This window comes from Dreissena polymorpha, chromosome 4 (assembly GCF_020536995.1).
Source record: "Dreissena polymorpha isolate Duluth1 chromosome 4, UMN_Dpol_1.0, whole genome shotgun sequence".
Classification (NCBI taxonomy): domain Eukaryota; kingdom Metazoa; phylum Mollusca; class Bivalvia; order Myida; family Dreissenidae; genus Dreissena; species Dreissena polymorpha.
This window is the reverse complement of record NC_068358.1, coordinates 138865862-138888540: the sequence shown is the minus strand read 5'-3', so window position 1 is coordinate 138888540 and position 22679 is coordinate 138865862. Positions and strand designations below refer to the sequence as shown.

The 22679-nt window shown below is 34.8% G+C and overlaps 1 protein-coding gene across 1 annotated transcript in view; it reads right to left on the bottom strand.

The window, feature by feature from the left end:
* Positions 1-8799, bottom strand: part of LOC127876904 (high affinity cAMP-specific and IBMX-insensitive 3',5'-cyclic phosphodiesterase 8B-like) — a 406208-nt gene extending 397409 nt beyond the window's left edge. The window contains exon 1 of the mRNA XM_052422410.1: positions 8661-8799. The gene's annotated coding sequence lies outside the window, so the exon portion shown is untranslated. The remainder of the gene's footprint in view (positions 1-8660) is intronic.
* Positions 8800-22679: the final 13880 nt, after the last annotated feature.

Here is a 22679-nt window from a genome sequence, read left to right as displayed (position 1 = left end):
TGACAATACGGTCAATCTCAACTATGCATGACAATACGGTCAAATTCAACTATGCATGGCCCCATTACCAACCCTGAGGTGCCCCACCCACATAGGCCTCACCCACCCAAAATTGCCTTTTACTATAACTTCTTCATTTCTATACCAATTCGTTTCTAATTGATACTGAACTTCTCTTATGACGATAAGATCAATCTCATCTATGCATGGCCCAATTACCAACCCTGGGGCGCCCTGCCCAAATAGGCCACACCCACACAAAATTGCCTTTTACTATAATTTCTTCATTTCTACACCGATTCACTTCTAATTGGTACTGAACTATTCTTATGACAATACGGTCAATCTCAACTATGCATAGCCCCATTACCAACCCTGGGGTGCCCCGCCCACATAGGCCACACCCACCCAAAATAGCCTTTTACTTAACTTCTTAATTTCTACACCGATTCACTTCTAATTGATACTGAACTTCTCTTATGACAATACGGTGAATCTCAACTATGCATTGCCCCATTACCAACCCTGGGGCGCCCCTGTGTCAAATATGTGGCGTGGGATACGTGTTGGCCTCTGCCACGCCATTTCTAGTTAAAATTGGATCATATTGTTCAGTTGTTATAAGAGAAAAAGTTGGGATATTGTGGTTATCTCTGTCTTCCGTCCGTCCTGGCCACTATCTCCTCCTACACTATAAGCACTAGAACCTTAAAACTTACACACATGGTAGCTATGAGCATATGTGCGACCCTGCACTATTTGGAATTTTGATCTGACACCTGGGTCAAAAGTTATGGGGGTTGGGGTGGGGCCGATCAGAGATTTTCACTCATTTTTTATGTTATTTTACATCAACTTCTTCATTTCTACACTGATTTACTTCCAATTGATAATGAAAATCTCTTACAACAATACGGTCAATCTCAACTATGCATGGCCCCATTACCAACCCTGGGGCGCCCCTGCCCACATAGACCACGCCCACCCAAAATTGCCTTTTACTATAACTTCTTCATTTCTACACCGATTTACTTCAAATTGATACTGAAGATCTCTTATGACAATACGGTCAATCTCAATTATGCATGCCCCCATTACCAACCCTGGGGCGCCCCCGCCCACATAGATCATGCCCACCCAAAATTGCCTTTTACTATAACTTCTTCATTTCTACTTCGATTTACTTCAAATTGATACTGAACATATCTTATGACAATACGGTCAATGTCAACTATGCATGGCCCCATTACCAACCATGGGGCGCCCCCTGGGTCAAACATGCAGCGTGGGGATACACGTCGGCCTCTGCCGTGCCATTTCTAGTTAATTATTGTCAAAATTATAGTTGACTAATATTAGAGGATCATTTTGTATAGCTATTTTCTGCAATATTATGTGACAGCTCTCATTATAAGTTTTGATAAGAAGACCTTTATAAGAATGTTTAAGAAAAAATAAGAACATGCAAACCACAGCTTTTTGTAAAATAAAAGTCACATAATTTTTTATATATATATATATAAATATATATATATATATATATATATATATATATATATATATATATATATATATATATATATATATATATATATATATATATATATGTATATATATATATATATAAGCACTGTTAAAATGCTTTCATGTTGTTGTTTTTTGCGCACAAAAAACATACGCTGTTAGTGCTTTAATAACTGCAATAATTATTACAAAGTACAAAGTATTACAAAGAAACTTCTGCTGCAGCAGCATGCAGGAACGAAAAACCTTATTATACAAGGGCTGTTTGTAAAACATGCATGCCCCCAATATGGGCTGTCAGTTATAGTGGAATCCATTGTGTGAATACGTTTTTTGCCACTGTTACCTTGACCTTTGACCTAGTGACCTGAAAATCAATAGGGCTCATCTGCCAGTCATGATCAATGTTCCTATGAAATTTCATGATCCTAGGCGTAAGCATTCTTGAGTTATCATCCGGAAACCATTTGACTGTTTCGAGTCACTGTGACCTTGACCTTTGACCTAGTGACCTGAAAATCAATAGGGGTCATCTGCCAGTCATAATCAATGTACTTATGAAGTTTCATGATCCTAGGTATAAGCATTCTTGAGTTATCGTCCGGAAACCATTTTACTATTTCGAGTCACTGTGACCTTGACCTTTGACCTAGTGACCTGAAAATCAATAGGGGTCATTTGCCAGTCATGAACAATGTACCTATGAAGTTTCATGATCCTAGGCCTAAGCGTTCTTGAGTTATCATCCGGACACCATCTGGTGGACGGACCGACCGACATACCGACGGACCGACATGAGCAAAAAAATGCCATCTTTGATTTATAGCCAGAAACCAATTGCCAAACAGTGAGACACAAAGTAAATAGGCTAGAAAAGTCACGTCCATAATACATGCACAAACATACTTGTAACAAAGTGTCACTGTTGATTTCAGTATTTGCCAACCTGCCCGCCCCAAGTAGCATGAATTTATTCCCTCCATCAAAAGACCGTGGTCTTTGACGTCAACACAACAAATAACCCATGGCTTACTTCAAACATAAATCAGCAGGTGATTTTCATAGCCAATTATATATGTGAGATCAGGTGAATGACCTGGTGAGGTAGACAGGTCATCATCTTTATTTGATCTTTAACATAATGTCACTATTTGGTCTGAAGACTTGCTCGAGGCTGAAATCTAGTACACTAACAAGCTCATACAATTAACCATGTCCTACCGGTACATGTATTGGCTGTAATCAGGAGTATTTAAAGTTCCTTAAAGTGATATTACGCGCATTTTTCACTGCTGAATTGAGCTGAAAAGAATTAACAGGTCAAAATATTTAGTTAAAATGTGGTAACTGACCAATTATCTGCAACTCATCTTGCTACCAGTTTGTAAAAATATGTATTATATTCAATATTTTACACTACTGTACAGTCCTCTAAGCCTAGCGGAACTGTCTTTTTATTAGGATCGGAGTTAGTGTTCGTGTGTCGTGTAATAAACGCATATGCATTTAAACTAAATTTAGATTCACATCCTACATGCATGATCAGTTGTCAAACGAAAGTACGGTTGATATTCAAAGCATTATTGTTCTTTTTCCGTGATATTATTTTACTATGTTGATGCTACATTAACAAATATAAGTGTATTTGAAGTGAAAACACCAAAAACGAGAGCTTTGTCACAGACGTGATGTATACCCCCATGTGCCGCATTGACACAGACTATTTTGCATGCTGTCTTCACAAAACAAGAGAATCTAATTTATGGCGATTTTTAAGAATTATTATGCCATTGTTATTTATGGCCATTTTGACCTTTGAACTCTTGAATTCTTTCGCAAGACATGTCGTCCAATGACTGTGAACAAAATTAATGTACAGAGTCATTTTAAAATCTCACAATAAATGACATAGTTATGGCCCGGACAAGCTCATTTATGGCCATTTTTCACTTTTGAACTTCAAGTGTGAACTTGACCTTGGAGATATCGACGTAATTCTTTCGCATGACACATTGTCCAATGATTGTGAACAAAATAATGTACCAAGTAATTTTAAAATCTCACAATGAATGACATAGTTATGGCTAGGACAAGATCATTTATGGCTATTTTTGACCTTTGAACTCACAGTGTGACCTTGACCTTGGAGATATCGACGTAATTCTTTTGCGCAACACACCGACCAATGATGGTGAACAAATGTGCCTGATGACTAAAATCTCACAATGAATGACATAGTTATGGCCCGGACAAGCTCATTTAGGGCCAATTTTGACCTTTGAACTCAGTGTGACCTTGACCTTGGAGATATCGATGTAATTCTTTCGCGCGACACACCTTCCAATGATGGTGAACAAATTTGCCATATGATTTTAAAATCTCACAATGAATGACATAGTTATTGCCCGGACAAGCTCATTTATGGCTATTTTTGATCTTTGAACTCAAAGTGTGACCTTGACCTTGGAGATATCGACGTAATTCTTTCGTGCAAGACACCGTCCAATGATGGTGAACACATTTGCCAAATGATTTTAAAATCTCACAATAAATGATAAAGTTATGGCCCGGACAAGCATTTGACCTTTGAACTCCAAGTGTGACCTTGACCTTGGAGATAATGACGTACTTTTTTCACGCAACACACCGCCCCATGATGGTAAACAAATGTACCAAGTTATTTTAAAATCTAACGATAAATGACATAGTTATAGTCCGGACAAACTTTCGGTTTAAAACACACTAAGTGACCCCGTGACCTAGTTTTTGACCCGGCATGACCCATATTCAAACTTGGCCTATACATCATCTAGATACAGCTTGTGACCAAGTTTGGTGAAGATCGGATGAAATTTTGGGACAGACCGACAGACGGACAGACCGACCGACGGACGGACCGACCGACCGACAAAGTGACTCCTATATAGCCCCCATTACCAATGGTAATGGGGTATAAACTACCAGTGGTAATGGGGGTATAATAAACAACGGTTGCCATAGACACCTATAAACATAGCATATACTGTTAGATGTGCATAATATCACTTTATGTCTCCTAAAGTATATTTGTTAATTACTGGTACATTCAATGGACATATCTTCTGTTGGTTATGTTTTGCATTATTTTGTTCCTTGAAAACCATATAGCGCTTGCTGCTTAATAATTGTCAGTATAATACATGTAGCTAAAAAGAGCTTTCTTACTTAACGTATCAATGTTTTTTAAAGGGACTGTCCAACAGATTAAAGCGTCCTTCGAAGCGAATCAATATTTTGGGAAACTGCTTATATAGCTAAAAAATACCTTCGCATTTGACGTGAGCGTGGATGGTCGAGTGGTAAAGTTGGGAAACATTTTACTCCAAGCTTCCATGACTCTAGGGGTCAGTGGTTTGAGCCCTGTGGAAGTAAACGTTTTTTCTTCTTATTTTAAATTGTATTCTAATTTTTTCCTGTTGACTTTTAATTCAAATGTTAAAATTTATCAATATAAAGCATTTAAAGCAGTTAATGACAAGCTTTAATACATGCCAAAATCTATTGGACGGCCCCTTTAAGTGTTCACTGTGAGATTTGGGGACAGCAAGCATTCATCTACATTAGACCCAACTTGAGATGAACATCTTCAATGCCAATGCCAGTTTTCCAGGTGCGAAGCAAGGCTATCAGTACCCTAAGAAGACCATCAAATAAGCCGCAGTCTGGAAAAACTGGGCTTAATGCATGTGCAAAAAAGTTTAGTCAGGTCAGGCTAATCTGGGACCACACTTGACACACATGCATTAAGCCCACTTTTCACAGAACGAGACTCAAACATCCACATTGGAACATTCTTTTAGTGCATAACTCCAAAATTCAACTTCAAAGAAGTTGTAAATAAAAGACAATATACATCCGAAGGTTTAAGACCTTAAGGTCTTGTCACGTAGCCCTGTCTCATTTTGGGAAAAGCCCGAGTCCGGTCAAATTGGGATTTTTTACTTTGATAAAATGGAAAATTTAGGAATTTTTTATCGACAAAATGGACCAAATTGAGATTTTTATCAATAAATGTTTACACATCAGGCCTTTTCCTGGCAATTTTGGGAAAACATGCAATTCACACTGAAAGTTATATGCTTGGTTAGCTGACTATGAAATAAAATTGAGTTATTATAATCATTATAACACTTCTTTGGATTTTTTTTACAATTGTCTTTAGGGTCCGTTTGCTTTGGGATCTGGTCTGTTTTACGGCCTTTTTTAAATAGAAGAAAAAAAACTGGTTTGTCTCATGTTATTGTATTTGAATCATATGGCGGACCACAGGTGTTTAGTGTGTGGCTATGATATTAATTAGTAAAACCATAATTTTGAATGAAACATCATCAAATTGTCACTAAAAAATCAACTCTTCTGAAAAAAAATATAATATACATACACAACAAGGTATTCAAATGAAAATTATGACCCGAAAACAGTTGCATTGTTTTGAACAGCCATAACTTCGCCAATTGTGCAGCGGTTTCCATGAACTCGGTCTTAGCCAACGCAGAAATGCATTTGCTTTCTGGAAATGTATCTTGCAATATTTTTACAAATGCAAGGTCAAATTTTAAGAAATAACACGATACACAACTTGGGTGACATACTCGTTGTCAGTATGACCCGATTCAAGTATGAAATATTCATGGAGACAAGCACACCTTCGCGTTGGACCAATGTAATCACTCACGTGTTTAAAATGTCGGCCAGTTGAAATGTATGTTAACAAAGGCAGTGTGTTTTTTATGGCAATTTCGGGGCTGATATTCGGCCCCATTCCCCTCAAAAAAGAGTATATATTTTTCCCCTGTTTTGTAGAAAAAATCCCCACCAGAAGTTAAAAAAAAAAAAAATATTTTTTTTTTTTTAGAAAGAACTGTCTAATGATAAATATATCTCAAATTTATTTCATAAAAAACTAACAAAGTTTTTAACTATAATTAATATGATTTTGAAATATTATAAAGAGTTATATTAAATTAGTTTTTCCAAATTAGTGGACTATTTACATGAATTGCATTTTTTTCCCAAAATGGCCAGGAAAAGGCCTGATGTATCTATATTGTGTCAATATATATTTGTTGATAAAAACATTCCAATTTAGTCCATTTTATTGATAAAAAAATGCTCAAATTTGCCATTTTATCGATTAAAAAAATCCCAATTAGACTCAAAATGGCAAGGAAAACTGTCTGTGCATGAAGGCTGAACTGTCTGAAACTAATGTTGAAAAAATCATTAATATATATTTAAGAAAAAGGACAGAGACACTCAGCTGTGAATATTACATTCATACAAACATGTGTATTCATATAATAAATATCACTACATATAAAAGAGTGAATTTTTAATTTTCTCCTTTTCCTAAAAAACAACGCGTTTTTTCCCTTTGGATGGGCCCCGCCACCATTCCCCTATAGGTGAAAATAAACACTGCAAAGGTTTCAAAATGAGTTGGACAGTTAGTTTTGATGCATAATGTAACGGCAAGAACAGTAAGAATGTTTTTTCATACCTTTTATTGAATTATGGTACCTAGGTCCGTGAACTTTGCAGGGAAAAAGCAACTCTCCTCCCACCTGAGGCTTGTATAATAATTCCTTTTACACTAAAGGCATATTGAATAAAGAAATCCACTTTGCTTTTTGTATTTATAGATATAATTACCAAGGAAGAACAAGAAGGAAATAATAAAGAACAAACATGGCAGGATTGAGCTTTCTATCTCCACTATAGTATGTAAGCTTTAGTTTAAGTACTTCATTGATCATTCAGGCTCAATTAGCCATACAGATAACAGACTCAATCATTGTACTAATGTGTAATATAGATCGTTAACAAAATTAGCCTAAAGGTTTTTACTTTAAATTGGACACCAGACGTTTGATGATTTAAACTTCCAATCATTGTGAGCGTTAGAATAACAACAGAATTTATTGCAAGATTTTTCAATCAACTCATAAACTACCTACAGGAATAAAAAAGCAATTAGATATATGCATAAAGGCAAACAATCCATGAATTATACATCACAGTAATGTGCCAAACCAAGGATAAACACCATTATATAACTCAGGATAAACACCAAAGTATAATAACTCGCGATAAACACCATGATATAACTCAGGATAAACACCATGAAATAACTCAGGATAAACACCATTATATAAGTGATAAACACCATGATATAACTCAGGATAAACACCATGATATAACTCAGAATAAACCCCATGGTATAACTCAGGATAAACACCATGATATAACTATTAAACACCATGATATAACTCAGGATAAACACCATGAGAATAACTGAGGATTAACACCATGATATAACTGATAAACACCATGATATAACTCAGAATAAACACCATGATATAACTCATGATAAACACCATGATATAACTCATGATAAATACCATGATATAACTCAGGATAAACACCATGATATAACTCAGGATAAACACCATGATATAACTCATGATAAACACCATGATAAAACCCATGATAAACACCATGATATAACTCAGGTCTAACACCATGATATAACTCGGGATAAACACCATGATATAACTCATGATAAACACCATGATAAAACACAGGATAAAACACAGGATAAAACACAGGATAAACACCATGATATAACTCAGGATAAACACATAACTCAGGAAAAACACCACGATATAACTTATGATAAACACCATGATATAACTCAGGATAAACACCATGATATAACTCATGATAAACACCATGATATAACTCAGGATAAACACCATGATATAACTCATGATAAACACCATGATATAACTCAGGATAACAACCTAATTGTTTTATTCCTTTGCATAATTACTTAATTATTTACAAATAAACAACCAACTAACAACAATCTATCCTTAATTATATTAATAAAATCAAACACAAAATAAAAACTTTTTATGAGAGTTGAGAAAAACCCTTAACAAGGCATTCAATACTAAAATTTCAATATCATAAACTGTAAAATAATTGTCATTATCATTTTGATTTTTTTTAAATAAACAAAAAAGCTTTACATCTTTGTTAATAGTTATTATGAAGAACTAAAATATTTACCCAGGACATTTGAAACTTCTTACCTGATTGCATAGAAAAAATGGTATCCTAAGCTACAATAACATCCCTTGAGCAATGTATCAAAACAGAAACTTTAATAACTGACACAGTTTTACACCAGTTAGCCAGTAGTGTTTGGTCCATTACCGTATCTCTACCAATACTCAACACCTAAACAGTTTATGCAATATTATTTGTCATTGTAGCATATTTCAATCTTTTTTGTTTGTTTAAATTTGTGTTTATAACCTGATATTCTACTTTCTACATCCTAATAATTTAATGGCAACTTTATCCAAGCATAAGAACTTATTTCATTCCTAGTTACAAAGATCAACATTTAGTGTTTGTGTATCATCTTTTATTACAATCTTACTACAATTTTACAGTTTGTAGGATTAATTGTTATAAATTATCCTTTTGTTATAATCCATGCATATTATGCTTTAAAAGATTATTTATATTGTTAACGGATTTAAAAAAAGAAACCACCGGTCAACAAAAGAGTGTAATATATGACAAACAATTTTTAAAGTTCACAGATGAAACAGATCATTCTAAAGAATTTTTAAAATTACATGTATATTTTGTAATTAATCATAGCTTAAAAGTTAATTTCAGTATTCAAGTAAATTCCCCAACACATTCAAGGAGTCATAACAAAGACAAAGGAAATACCTTTATGATGATATACACATGTTCTATGTAACATCACAGACAAGAAAACATTTTACCCCCATCTGCCTTCCATACCCCAATATAGGAAAAATAATTTAAAGCTTTGTTGAAAACCCAGTCGAAATTGTTTATCTAAGAATGCTTTGGTCTCAAAAGAGTACCCTCGTTAAAAAGAACTGTACTTTATAAATTTACCAGCAAGAGGCATCTAATTCAGTTGTTATTTTTAAACAGATTTTAATAAGGCTTTTGTATTTTTGTCAGTATATGTTAATTGGAAATACATGTAATTTCGGCATAGTTATTTGTTCAGTTTTAGTGGAGCTTGATTGGTTATTGTTAGCTCAGTGTTACTTAAATGTACCACGGGTACTCTAAAAATGTACCACGGGTACGGAATATATATTAAAACATACTCAGGAATTCTAACACTAAAATGGTTGTTATCTGCTTTTTTCAAGTTAACAATGTTCATATTTATGTTAATATTTTGAACAAGACTATTGCAAAGCAATAAAAGTCCCTTACCGGCTCCACCATTGTCAGAAATTCCACCATTGTCAGAATATTTTTTTTATTTGTTGCCATAGCAACCAGAATTTTTGACATAGGAACAAAATAAAATGACGTGCATAATGTCCATATTGCCATCTATCCATGTTCCAAGTTTCATGAAAAAATATTTAGAACTTTTAATGTTATCGTAGGATCCAGAAAACCACCATTTTCAGCAGTATTTCTAGCCTATTTGTTGCCATAGCAACCAGAATTTTAGACGTAGGAACAAAATGAAATGACATGCATAATGTCCATATTGCCATCTATTCATGTTCCAAGTTTCATGAAAAAATATTAAGAACTTAATAAGTTTTCGCAGGATCCAGAAAACCACCATTTTCAGCAGTATTTCTAGTCTATTTGTTGCAACCAGAATTTTTGACGTATGAACAAAATGAAATGACATGCATAATGTTCATATTGCCATCTATCCATATTTCAAGTTTCACGAAAAAATATTAAGAACTTTTATATTATCGCAGGATCCAGAAAAAAACACCATTTTCAGCAGTATTTCTAGTCTATTTGTTGCCATAGCAACCAAAATTGTTGACGTATGAACAAAATGAATAACGTGCGTAATGTCCATACTGCCATCTATCCATGTTTCAAGTTTCATGAAAAAATATTAAGAACTTTTAAAGTTATCGCAGGATCCAGAAAAAAACACCATTTTCAGCAGTCTAGTCAATTTTTTGCCATAGCAACCAGAATTGTTGACGTATGAACAAACTGGAATGACGTGAATAATGTCCATATTGCCATCTATCCATATTTCAAGTTTCATGAAAAATATTAAGAACTTTTAAAGTTATCGCAGGATCCAGAAAAGTGTGACGGACGGACGGACGGAGACAAAACCATAAGTCCCCTCTGGTGAAACCGGTAGGGGACTAAAAATGACCTCTATTTTATTGAAACTCATACTCAAGTAAGAATGTTGAGGCAGATTTTGTTCAAAGAAAATTTTCACGACATAGAGATTTTTGGGAGGAATACAACTTGGGTACAGTCTAAATTGGTTGCTTACGTTTTAGTATATTTCCTGTACCCAGGGCCGTAGCCAGGGTTTTGAAAAGGGGTGTGTGAATTTTTGCCATCGAGGATTGTTATTGAGCACAGAAGAGTCAAAGGGGGTATGTGCGGGAGGGGATGTTCCTCCTGCAATCGGTGGCTTTGGAGGTCCTCCCCCTAGAGAATTTTGAACATGAAACGTAAACTCCTGCATTCTGGTCACTTTCAACTGTAGAGACTGAAGTTATAGAGCATTTATATATAAAATTTCACTTTCATTGACCAAACTCAGTGACTGATGATATGAATATGATATAGCATACATGTATTCCCCACCACGTTTTTCAATAACCACCTTTTTCGATCAGTCAAGGATATATATCATTTTATACGGTGTTTAACGCTACCCAGGTATGCGCGCACACACTTTGTTTGCATATGTAACAACACATTTATAGAATGTAAAATCAACAATAACAACGGTATAAAATATCAAAACACTCTAGCTTTGCTCTAAACATGCTAATAGTGTATTTGTTCAACAAACACTGATTAACAAAATGGGGTCTTCTCTTATGTTCATCAATACTAAAAAGAAATCAAAATGGTATAACTGGTTACTTTATTTATTTTTTAACTATTTTTAACAAATTAGCTATTTTTTTCTAAACGAATTTCAAAAACATATAACTCTCTAGGCATCATTAAGACCCTATAACCAAAAACTACTGGCCCTATGGTATCAAAGTCCTTAACAATGTATACCAGGATGTTAAAGAAAAAAGATGAACTTATTTACCCGATATATGCTCAAGGTCCGTCACAGTTGATGAAAATTAAACGTTAACGTCCATCTGATCATATGTTATAACGTTTAAAATTCATTATAACAACTGTTTAAGAATAGGACATTCCTAGTGTCAAGTTTAACATAATTAAAACATTGTGGAAAGTTGTGTATGTGTAGCAGAACAGATGCCATTAAGTGTTGGTAAACTACAAAAAAGCTACATTGCTCTGTAACAATGATTTGTTTTCTTGTCATTCAACAAAAAAATATCATAACTTGGGCATAGCTGATATTTTTTGCTGGAAAACCCTTTAGGGGATCCGAAAATTGTTGTACGGGGATATAACAAAAAGACAACTCAGTTTGTCGAAAATGCTGTGCACAATGTGTTCTTGTTATAAATCGTGGTATTAATGCAAAGTTATTAACCAGTGGCTCATAAATCTTTGGCAATAGTCGAAGGGTGTCCTTTGATTTCAGCCATTTTCGGAAGCTGACATAACATTCCGTTAATTATCATCTAAAAATTTTCTAGCCATTTAGATAATTGTTGAAAAAGGTTATTGGACTGGGATTTCAACTCGCAATAAGTAGGCTTCAACATTTTGTTATGGTATCTATTACAGTTATAGACATTAATAACGATGACAAAAGTACAAACAATCATTTAGTATCAAATTATCTATAAATAAGTATCGATTTTATACGGATTAGATTGCCAGGTTCATAATTTTGCACTATACAGAAAACAAATATCTATTTGTAAGAAAGATTCAGATTCCATTTTGCGGGGACCGGCTTCTTAGATCTTCTAAAAAATTAATGTTGATGTCACAACTTCTGTTGATTTAAACTATTCTACGGTTAAAACTTGTAAATAAAAATCACGCGCTATCTTGGAAATGACATAATCGAGAAATATTATGACCTGTCGGTTGCATATTGAATACAACATTATTTTAACGCTTAAATACGAAGACTCACTAGGTTCCTGGAAAAAATAAATAACCGTTTTTGCGTCCAATAAAGTTGGGTGCAACTTATAGTACACTTTTTTACTCGTCCAAAAAGATTGGGTGCGAACGCACCCAACGCACCCCCCTGGCTACGGGTATGCACCGGGTTACATTTTAGTACACTTAAGAGTACCCTTCGTACATTTGAGTAGTACCTGAGCAGACAGTGACCAATCAACCATTTATGTGGACAGGTGCTTTATAATCATAAGTAGTTTGTTAACTAATTATACAGACTATAAGCAAGGAAGGCACTTAACGCTTTTATGGCATTTTTTAAAGGCATCTTATACGGCATCGTTTAAAGGAAGTCCCTTCTTAAAAACAAGGGCTGTTTGTAAAACATGCATTCCCCCCATATGGGCTGTCAGTTGTGGCAGCCTTTGTGTGAATATATTTTTTGTCACTGTGACCTTGACCTTTGACCTAGTGACCTGAAAATCAATAGGGTCATCTGCCAGTCATGATCAATGTACCTATGAATGTTCATGATTATAGGCCTAATAATTCTTGAGTTATCATCAGGAATCCATTTTACTGTTTCGAGTCACTGTGACCTTGACCTTTGACCTAGTGACCTGAAAATGAATAGGGGTCATCTGCCAGTCATGATCAATGTTCCGATGAAGTTTCATGATTCTATGTGTTAGCATTCTTGAGTTATCATCCGGAAACCATTTTACTGTTTCAAGTCACTGTGACCTTGACCTTTGACCTAGTGACCTGAAAATCAATAGAGGTCATCTGCTAGTCATGATCAATGTACCTATGAAGTTTCATGATCCTAGGCTTAAGCATTCTTGATTTATCATCCGGAAACCATTTTACTGTTTCGAGTCACTGTGACCTTGACCTTTGACCAAGTGACCTGAAAATCAATAGGGGTCATTTGCCAGTCATGATCAATGTATCTATCAAGTTTCATGGTCCTGGGCCTAAGCATTCTTGAGTTATCTTCCGGAAACCATTTTACTATTTCAAGTCACTGTGACCTTAACCTTTGACCTAGTGACCTGAAAATCATTAGAAGTCATCTGCCAGTCATGATCAATGTACCTATGAAGTTTCATGACCCTAGGCCTAAGCGTTCTTGAGTTATCATCCGGAAACCATCTGGTGGATGGACGGACAGACCGACATGTGCAAAATACTATACCCTCTCTTCTTCGAAGGGGAGCATAAAAAATCCAGTTTAGGTAGACAGTTTCATCCATGATAAGCATGTGCAGACTGCACAGGCTTTTATTGGACAACACTTTACACACAGGCATTACTGCAGACTGCACAGGCTAATATTGGACAACACTTTACACACAGGCATTACTGCAGACTGCACAGGCTAATATTGGACAACACTTTACACACAGGCATTACGCCCATATTGGACAACACTTTACACACAGGCATTACGCCCATATTGGACAACGCTTCACACACAGGCATTAAGCCCATATTGGACAACACCTTACACACAGGCTAATATTGGACAACACTTTACACACAGGCATTACAGGCTAATATTGGACAACACTTTACACACAGGCATTACGCCAGGCTAATATTGGACAACACTTTACACACAGGCATTACACCAGGCTAATATTGGACAACACTTTACACACAGGCATTACGCCAGGCTAATATTGGACAACACTTTACACACAGGCATTATGCCAGGCTAATATTGGACAACACTTTACACACAGGCATTATGCCAGGCTAATATTGGACAACACTTTACACAGGCATTAGCCAGGCTAATATTGGACAACACTTTACACACAGGCATTATGCCAGGCTAATATTGGACAACACTTTACACACAGGCATTACGCCAGGCTAATATTGGACAACACTTTACACACAGGCATTACGCCAGGCTAATATTGGACAACACTTTACACACAGGCATTTTTTGCCCAGTTTTTCCAGAGCAAGGCTTATATTTGTTTTGCTGTTAAAGGGACTGCAGTCAACCACGACGACGAAGAAAAGAAAAGTTGTAAAATACGTTGTTTTTTACAATTATTAGTTTATATTGATTAAAATATCAAGACTGGTATATTACATTACTTGAGAAAAGTTGTTAAGTTTTCATATTTTCAGTGTATTCTGTAATAAATTTAGTGGGTATGTCTACCAGGTTACTACCAGTTAACTATAAATAACGCCAGTAGATTGATCATCATCGTCACGTGGTAAACCCAGGAATACAAATTGTGCATGCGTAGAGAATTGTATATATTTTATATATAAAATTATCAATTAACTTTCGTTAGTTATTTATAGTGTGTATATCGTTATGTAACCTATTTTCGCTATGTACTTTCGATTTTACATCGCAAAATTGTATTACCGAATATACTGAATATACTGGAAAGTTTTGTCAAAATCTGTCAACTGTTAAGAAGGAGGTGTTAAAAGACAAAGTTTCCAAACACATACATGCATGCACTAAGTGATGACTGACAACACTGTATGCTAAAAGCTCTTTATTAGCACTTAAACTTCCTTTAAGAATAAAAAACAGTCATAAATTAATACCAGAGCATATACGGTACTGAAAAATCCTATTCACGCACTGCACCATTTGACCTACTTTAAAAATCATTGCTTACTACCAGATTCAATCACCATTGACGTCACTGCATTTAACATGGTTATTGTATATTGTCATGAATTAGCAGTTGGCCAAGTCTCACCCTATGGTAACTTAATCAGCCTGTGGGAAACATATAAACAGAGGGTAATGCAGTGGTTTAGCTTTCAAGGACAACCAAGCGAGGTTATCTAGGATTAATCATGATACAAGATTGCAAAGGCATTCAGTCATATGAGCTCGCTATAGTTTATTGCCACTATAGTCAGGTAAATGGGTCTTAATGATTAACAATTGTGGTATAATAATAAACAAAGAAAACACACCAGCATTTGCATACTGCATTTTTTTTTATGTAATTAGCATGCAACAATGTATATGAATTTTTCAAACTAACAATGTCCAGCAATTTTTTTGGAAACATTTGCGCAATAAAAATTGGGAAAATCTGCGTCTGGAAATCTTCTAATTAGGAAATTGGTATTTCATGTTTTGCTATCTTCATGTGGGATTTCTTTATTTTACCCGGATTGGTAAGTGCCGTTACGTCACTTTCGGTACTTAGTAAAGAAGGAAACAAGAGCACCGCATAACGAGTGCCACGCTCAGCTGCTGGTGCAGTTTTGAATAAATGAAAGCTTGTCAGATTATTTTTTTAGAGGTCACAGTGACCTTGACCTTTGACCTAGTGACTGTAGGTTGAAGCACTTTTATTTAAGAGCCAATGTTCAAAACCTTAACAAAATGTTAAGGTTTTAGCACGACGCGGACGGCGGAAGACACAACGAGCTGGTTATGACAATACCTCGGTTTTCTCCAAAAACAACCGAGCTAAAAAATCACTGATATTGTTATGTGTTTTCTTGCTGAGCAATAGCATTTGTAGATTGTTGGCTGTGATATTTTTTTTGTTCAAGTGTGTTATTTTAAATAGCTATTGTGTGTATATGTCACAAATCTATAATGTGTGCAATTTAACATATTCGTTATGCTATATATCATGCATGGTTGATGCTTAATATCATTTATGTGTATTGTAAATTTAGTTTGTAAGTGAACATGTATGATGTTACATAATTATCTGGTATATTTTTGATGCTAGTAATTATCTGGTAAATAATGCTACATATCTGTATTAAAATAAAGCTTGCAATACATTAACTTCCAATATTTTTATTTCATTTGCTATGGGCAAATAGTCATGCACCAATTAATACTTGCTCATGTCTATAACCACAAAGAAATTTGGAAAGACAAAATGCACACCTCTAAACAAAATATCCAACTAGCTGATTGTTCAATTGATACTCTATTTTTCAGAAGCCCAAGATTATTGAGCAGTCATTCAACCGCACATTTCAAAACAAAACAAGTCTACTTTATCATTATTGAATCATGTTTAAGTGGTGCAGAGAAAAGATTCATGTGTTATACATCACAGTGAGCAATATGTAAACTTCAAAAACGTATAAAGTAAATGAAAAAATACAATTTATAATATATTGTAATGTACTCTTATGTAAGTTTTAATTTGCTCAGCAAGCATGAATGTTAGGAAAGAAATGAAATGAAAATTAATTACTGTCTGGCAAACATCCTCATAACAACAAGTTTATGAGCCCTCATCACTCAATCCAACAAAAATGTAAATACAAGGAAGAAAGACCTATGGAGAATAATTGTTAATTCACTGTTGCCCTAATTCATTTGACACTAAATGTCACAATTTGCTTAAATCATTTGACAATAAACATCATAAATTTGTTAACATGGCTTTCAAATACATTATTCAGTGTATAAGTAAAAAGTGAAATGAAGTAATAGGTAGTGCATACAATTTCAGTTATATGTTACCTTTGAATAGCCTACATATGGCAAACATACACTATAAATCAATTCTTATAGCTGTAGTTTTTCAAAACAATATAGAAGATGAAATAAATAATTACTTAGAAAACACTGTAAATTTATGTTGGGAGCTATTCTTTATTACTACAGGATTGACTAATTAGGCTATAAATCTAAATACAAAATGTAATTGCTAAAAGGTGTTATAGCTTACGGACATAATTATGATTTTAATGTCAGCATTTTATTTTCTCAATCTAAAACCCCTTCACAAATTATGAACAAGGAATACTTAATAAACATGATAATGGTACCATTGGCAGGATGTTGTTTACTGCATTTAAATTCAAAACAACAAGTTTACGCATATACATTAACTTGTTTTGTTAAGAAAATCTGCACCTAATAGTTGTGATTCCAACACATTTTACATGTCTTGTATGATTAGTTTTCATTAAATGCTAATTTAATTGATTTTTGGTAGAATTGTTTTAAAAATATTTTTTTTAAACTTCTTATTCCTTATGTCTGATCTGTTTTCAAAAACTAGAACAACAATTGGTCACACTCGCTTCAAGCTGTCTATTCTGATATTTGTATATTACTAACAAGAAATATCTTTAAAAAAGATATACGGCGTTGATTGTGGTTGGAGTTTATGAAAGGTAAAGATTTAAATGAATGAGATCAAGGATAGCTAATATCTTTTTCTGTGCAGTTTTTAGCTGCATCAAACGCAGTGCGGGATGTTACGCGGAGTTTTCGCGGCTTATTTTACATTATTACATATTGCTGGTCATAAACCTATAGATACAAAAAAGAAAACCAAAGTCAACCGGCCACACGCGAAGTCTCCGTACATATTTTAAATATGTATACGCGCGTTCTTCGAACAAACCTGTTTGAGTGGTTTATCGGGAATTGCTACGTGTATTTGATTCGATTATTAACAGTATCGAGAATCATCGCGCTCATACTTAATACATTAGTCAATATGCTGCAATAATACATTAGTAAATATGATGGAATAATTCTTGTTAATTAATTAAAAATAATATTTATCATGGTATTGTTGAAAACACATTAAGAATCTATTATTGACATGCCATAAAATAATATCGCTGGATATCTTCATTTCACATCTTTCTGGTGGTAAAGAAAATTCTGGTTCACCTAGTTCACGCTATAGCGTCTTTATTATATAACTATTATATAACTGACCGCGAACTCCGAACAGCACAGAAGGTCTGACCTGTATATAAACTCTGACAATCAAACACACTAACCGCGAACTGACCCCTTATACCTCGCGGGTTGAAATGCAACACATTAAAGTGAGGCATCGCTTCCACTGCTCTTTATACTTTTACATATAACATGTTGACAGGAATATGGAAGTCAGTACTAAATATGAGAACATGGCCTTTAAGTACACAACGTTCTCGCGCTGAAAATCCTCTGAAAATAAAAGATGTACGCACAAACTGTATTGATGTCGAGATTGAGTGTAAAACTGTTCTATCTATAAAGCCTTTTTATTAGAGATAAAACTGTTTCATGCTGAACACGCAGTAAAACAGTGTTACAAAGACGCGAACATGTTTCCAATGTTCTAGTGGTATTATCAAATCAGCCAATGCAGTCAATGAAGTGTATTCATCTGTACTTGGCCGCGGGAAGTTTTATTTGAATTCTATTGGACGCTAACAAAGGTCAGGCTAAGGTGAAAAGCTGGCGTATTCAGCTGACGCCGAAAAAAAGTTCAATGTCAAGCATACAGGGGCTTCCACAGATTCTTTAAGTGTCAAAGGCGCTTAACTGCTGACTGAAATTATTAGATAATTTTGCACTTATAAACAATTTCCTGTACATGCCTGTTTGATCAACAAAACGGATATATAATAAGGGATGGCACGATTTACCCAAATACACTCAAATACATCCCCAAATACACCCAATATGCTCAAAATACCCAACCCTAACCCCAGAGGGAGTAATCACGGGATAGTCAAGATGGCGACGTCCATACCGAGACAGTATTTTTTCGCCATTTTTACACCCTTAATTACTTCTGTTTATTTTTTAAATGACGCTCACTTTCCAGCCATATCAGTAACAAGCGGGCCCAGATGGCCCTAGTTCGCTCACCTGAGAGGAGTCGGTTCATTCAATCTTTACCAAACGTCAAACTTGACCTAGATATTGTCCAGACAAAAATCCTGATCAAGAACCAAAACTCTGGCATATGGAGTGTTTTGTTTTGTGTAAGACTTGACCTGGTGACCTATATTTTGAGTTGACCCCCCCCCCTTACCAAACATCAAACTTTGCTTACAACAATAAATATTATGACCAAGATTCATAAAATCTGAAACAAAATTGTGACTTCTAGAGTGTTAACAAGGATTTTGTATAATATAATGAAAATTTGGACAATCTATAAGGGCAATAATTATGCATTAATAATGTGATATATATAGCAAAATTAGGAAAAACTGCCCCCTCTGGCCCCCCCGGCAGCCATGTTATTCAATGAACCGGAACCATTTTCGAACTCAACTCTCATATCAAAGAAACAAATGTTCTGACCAAATTTCATGAAAATTGGGCCAAAAATGTGACTTCTAGAGTGGTTCACATGTTTTCATTATATACATATAAGAGAAAAATGCCCCGCATGTGGCATGTTTTTCCATCGATCTCGACCATTTTCGAACTCGTCCGTGATATCAATAAAACCAATGTTTTTGACCAACTTTCATGATGATTGGGCAAAAATTGTGACTTCTAGAGTGGTTTACAAGGTTTCTCCATAGCCAAATAAGGAAAACTGCCCCACCCACTGGGGCCATGTTTTTCAAAACCGACCGGAACCACTTTTGAACTCGACCAACATATCATAAAGGCAAACATTTTGACAAAGTTACATGAAGATTGGGCATGAAATGTGACTTTCTACAGTGTTTACAAGGTTTTTATTTTTTTGACCTTAGTGACCTTGTTTTTGACCCAGCATGACCCAGTTCCTAACTTGATCAAGTTATCATTGGGACAAATCTTCTGACCAAGTTTCATGAAGATCCAACATGAATGTGGCCTCTAGAGTGTTTACAAACCAAATGCGGACGACGGACGGACCGGGACGGACGGACGGAAGACGGACAAAGAACCGGTCACAAATGCTCACCTGAGCAATCAGGTGAGCTACAAAGGTGATAAGCGTTTATTTCGTATTTAAATTCGCTTAATATCTCGACTTTACTCCCCGCAAATTTTCTTAGTGGAGCCCTAATTAGGTCATCCCACTAAGAAATTTCGCACCAAGTAAAGTCGAGATATAGAGCCAATATTACTATGAAATAAAAGCCAATAACTTCTTCCTAATATGGCTGGAAAGTGAGCGGAATAAAAACCTAATAATACAAGTAATAAAGGGTATAAATGACGAAAAATACCTGCCTCGACATGGACGTCGCCATCTTGGTCTGTCACGTGATTACCCCCTCTGAACCCTATCTTAATAAAAAATATGGACAAATATGCCATAATGTGTCAAAACTGACAGTATTTGGGTATTTTGAGCACATTTGGGTGTATTTGGGGTAGAATTTGGGTGTCTTTAGGGGTGTATTTGAGTGTCTTGGGTGTATTTGGGTCAATCATTTCTGCCCTATAATAGTGCTGTGAAAGCTTATCCCTTAATTCACAATAATTCATGAGACTGTTTAATGACAGTTGTTTTTGAGTCTTGAATAAAAACTAGACTTGCCCAAGCAGAGCTCCAGATAAGATGCGTATCTGCATCTTTACGCATTGAAAAATAAACAAAAACGCTTTAAAAAATCGGCCCAGTACGTAACATTACGCAATTCAAATCTTGGCATGTATTTTTGATCAATTTAAGTGCGTAATCGGTTTAACCAATCATCCAGATGAGTGTTTAGTGTAAATTAACCTTTGAATCAAAAGTAAGTCAATCAAAAGAACCTTGTAATCAAAATGGGGGCCCATTGTGTTCTTATTTGGGAAAAGGGACGTTTCAAGCGAACAGCGGCTCCTGCAGGAAGTAACTGTATATTATGCCAATAGAGATAAATCTTATGATGCTTATAAATTGTTAAATAATTTTAAGCGATCTCATTGTTGAAGAAGTTTATAGTTAACTTACATAGACCACAGGCAGTGTGACTTTATTTTTAATTGTACAAGCAGTGCCATAACTTATTTTAATTGCAAAATGATGTTCGTGTATTACTGGTATACAAATACTATAATATATGCAAGAAAGACCCAAGACAGAGATACAACACATGTTAGTTGATTATTATAAAGAAAGTCAGTTCATATCATCATTTACAATTTATTGTGTTTGCATTTATTAATACCGGTAACAAATAATAATATTTCTAGATTCAACACGTGATGTGCTAATGTCAGTTTTCTATGGAAATGGTATATACCCCTAAATATTCCTAAATACCCTTTATGGCAGAAACAAAGAATTAAATACCCTTTAAAAATAATATCAGGGGGTAAAATACCCTTTAGAAATCCTTATCTGGAGCTCTGTGCCAAAGTCTACATGTATAAGAGACAGGATTCCTTTACAAGTAAAAAGCATACTTTTTTTACAAACTATGTACTATTTGCATCAAATTAGCCCAACTTTACTACACAGGGTGTAATTTAAGAACCATCTGACTTGGCTACCTTGCATTAGGCAAAAAAAAAGGTCCGTTTCGGGTCGCCTGACCGTATGTCCCGAATAGGCGCCGACCCTCAACTTTTATTGGGGTCCCAAAAATAATAATAAAAAAAAATCATTTTCATTCATGTAAGATGCAATATAAAGCAAACAAAGCATATATTTATACATGTATTTCTTATTATAAGCTTAAGTAGCCTTCCATTCTAGTACCAGAAAAAAAATCCCTACCTACCAACCCTTTTTTTTCCAAGGAGTCCAGAAACGGACCTATTTATTTTTTTGGCCTAATAAGACACTTAAATTGGTGAGATATGGGACCATATCTTTGTCCACATTTTCACTAAATTTTGTTTTCCATAGTACCAATAACAAAGACACAAAGTTTACGTTTAAAGTAATGCTTCAAGAATAAGTCAAAACATTGAAAATAAACTTGCCTGATAGTACTAGAATTAAAAAACCACAGGTGCTAGAGAAAATTTTGTAATTACAAACTAGCCATATAACAGGTCAATGTATGATTCTTCTTCATTTACTGATTTGGGGTGTTTTTATCTATTTTAAGTTAACATACAATCATTCTTGTTCATCTTGAATGTTCTGAACTTGTATGAGTACATACGTACAGCTCAGAGTCTTCCTCCTTATTAACCTGAGTTGATGTCAAACAATTTAGCAACCAGTTGGTCTATAAAATCGATTTCAATCAACCTAATATATGTAACAAACACAATATCTATTCACATCAATATTAACTTGTTTTTTGTGGAATAAAAGCTAAAAAAAAAAAATTGATAAAAAAAAAAACTAATCAACCGAAAACTGAAGTTT